The 3,063-nt window shown below is 52.3% G+C and overlaps 1 pseudogene; it reads left to right on the plus strand.

Moving 5' to 3' along the window:
* The first annotated feature begins 2,209 nt into the window (after positions 1-2,209).
* Positions 2,210-2,388, plus strand: LOC144669051 (U2 spliceosomal RNA; annotated as a pseudogene).
* Positions 2,389-3,063: the final 675 nt, after the last annotated feature.

Below are 3,063 nucleotides of genomic sequence, written 5' to 3' on the forward strand. Positions count from 1 at the left end.
TGTATTCGGCTCTGTGGGACTTGATCGGCCCAGACCTGCTAGGAGTGTACGAGAGTATGCTCCTGGCGGGTAGTATGTCAGAATCCATGAGGAAAGGCATCATCACCCTCATCTACAAGCACAAGGGGGGAAGGGAGGAAATTAGAAATTGGCGACCCATTTCACTGTTGAATGTGGACTATAAGATTCTGTCCAAGGTCATCGCCAATCGGGTCAAATCCGCTCTGGAATTGGTGATTCACCCTGACCAGACCTGCTCTGTGCCAGGCAGGAAGATCTCTGACAGCCTGGCGCTGCTCAGGGATACGATTGCCTATGTACAGGACAGGGGTGTGGATACCTGCCTCATCAGCTGGGATCAGGAGAAGGCCTTTGACAGAATATCGCACACCTACATGGGGGATGTGCTCTCCAAAATTGGGTTTGGGGAGGGAATTCGAAATTGGATCCAACTGCTCTACACTAACATCAGTAGCGCAGTCTCAATCAATGGGTGGGAAACAGATAGCTTTCCGATTAAATCTGGAGTCAGGCAGGGCTGTCCTCTCTCGCCTGTTCTTTTCGTGTGTTGCATAGAACCCTTTGCCGAGTCCATCAGGAAGGATCCGGGCATAAGAGGAGTGACGATCCCAGGCAGTGGAGGCACTCAGGTAAAAGCCTCCCTGTACATGGACGACGTCGCCGTCTTCTGTTCGGATCCGCTGTCGGTGCGCAGACTGATCCACATCTGCGACCAGTTCGAACTGGCCTCGGGAGCCAAGGTAAATCGTGGGAAGAGCGAGGCCATGTTCTTTGGGAACTGGGCTGACCGATCCTTTGTCCCCTTCACTGTCAGGGCTGACGGCCTGAAGGTGCTGGGGATATGGTTCGGAGGGACCGGGGCATGCGTTAGAAACTGGAAGGAGCGAGTGGCTATGGTGAAAAGGAAACTGGGCATGTGGGAGCGACGCTCCCTCTCCTTTGCGGGTAAGAACCTGGTCATCAGGTGCGAGGCACTCTCGCTGTTGCTGTACGTGGCGCAGGTCTGGCCCATTCCAGACTCCTGCGCGACGGCGATCACTCGAGCCATCTTCCGCTTTATCTGGAGGTCGAAAATGGATCGTGTCCGCAGGGACGCGATGTACAAGCCTCTAGATAAAGGGGGAAAAAACGTGCCCAACGTCGCCCTCATACTGATGGCCACCTTTGTGTGTGGCTGCATCAAGCGGTGCGTAGACCCTCAGTACGCAAACACCAAGTGTCACTACGTGCTGAGGTTCTACCTGTCCCCGGTGTTGCGAAGGATGGGTCTGGCCACGCTGCCGCGGAACGCTGCAAGTAGTTGGACCGTGCCGTACCACCTGTCCCTGGTGGAAAGATTTATGCAGAAAAACACCTTTGACCACAAGTCCATCAGGCAGTGGTCAGCACGTAACGTCCTAGAGGCCCTGAGGAAAAAGGAGAGGGTGGACCCTGTGGGATGGTTCCCCGAGCAGACTGTCAAAGTCATTTGGCAGAATTCCTCATCGGCAGAACTTTCCAACAAGCACCAAGACGTGGCATGGCTGGTGGTGAGAAAGGCCCTCCCCGTCAGATCCTTCCTACACGCCAGGAAGCTCACCCCCTCTGCACGTTGCCCTCGAGGTGGCTGTGGTGGGGAAGAGACCGTTGTTCACCTCCTTGTGGATTGTGTCTTTGCAAAGAAGGTCTGGAGAGAGATGCAGTGGTTTCTGTCGAGGTTCATCCCGAGCAGTTCTGTGACACAGGACTCTGTGCTCTACGGGCTGTTCCCAGGGACACACACCGAGACAAACATCGACTGCAGCTGGAGGATCATCAACTCGGTGAAAGAGGCGCTTTGGTCTGCCCGAAACTTGTTGGTCTTCCAGCACAAAGAGTTGTCCCCGACCGATTGTTGCGGACTGGCACAATCCAAAGTCCAGGACTACGTGCTGAGGGACGCACTAAAGCTTGGGGCAGCTGCCGCAAAGGCGCAATGGGGAAGGGTCGCTGTCTAAGACCTTTCTACCACAGCGCACCGAGAGACTGGGAACTGTTTAGAGCCCCTCGGGCTGTACAGATCAAAATGAAAGGCTGTAAATGATTGTAATATTGTTTGTACTGATGCACCTGCTGATACATTTTGTAAAAGTTTAACCTGGATTGTACCCTTGTAATGTTGTTTTTGAAATGGTTTGGAATGTGATTGAAGATATTTTATGAATAAAGTATATTTTTACCAAAAAAAAAAAAAAATCTGTTCTTATCAGTTTAATATCTGATACGTCCCTTATCTGGGGACCATATATTAAATTGATTTTTGGAGCAGGGAGATGGAATAGGGGCTTGCTCCGTCCACTCCACGCATCGACCCGGTATTGCAGTATCTCTGGGAACGGTGCAGCCTCCCCTTTCCAGGGGATTTTCAATGCTAAAAATAGTTTTCTTACAAACATCTGCTTTCTTTACTTTTCAACATGTACATGTTCCAAAATCCAACTTTCCTTCTTTCTCTCTCTCTCTCTCTCTCTCTCTCTCTCTCACTCACTCACCCGCAGCAGCTACACACAAAAAACACGCACTCTCACCCAACACTCGCCGGCAGGGCCGGAAGCAGATTGGACGCTACGTCCAGATCCCTGATGGAAACAGTTAAGGATGCCAAGCTGCACGACGTCTTCAGCAACCCTGCAGACCGAGCGCAGCGTAGATACATCTGGTCGCGGCCAGACGGGTCCATTCGTTCCAGGATAGACTTCCTGTTTGTGTCCCGTGCATTCACAGTCAGATCCACCGAGGTCAAGCCGGTGTTCTTCTCTGACCACTGCCTCCTACTGGCGGACTGCCACTTGGAGAAGGACCTGAGGGTGGGCAGGGGGGCATGGAAGCTAAATGTGCAACTGCTGACCCCAGAGAACATTGAGGAGCTCAAGAGGGATTACAAAGGTTGGAGAACCGTGAAACCCCTCTTTGAGTCCCTGACACACTGGTGGGAAGTGATCAAGGGAAGCATCAAGAGGTTTTTCATCCGCAAAGGCACCCAGAAAGCTAGAAAGGAACAGAGGGAAATGTCCCGACTCCAGA

Source organism: Cetorhinus maximus, chromosome 28 (genome assembly GCF_964194155.1).
Source record: "Cetorhinus maximus chromosome 28, sCetMax3.hap1.1, whole genome shotgun sequence".
Lineage (NCBI taxonomy): Eukaryota > Metazoa > Chordata > Chondrichthyes > Lamniformes > Cetorhinidae > Cetorhinus > Cetorhinus maximus.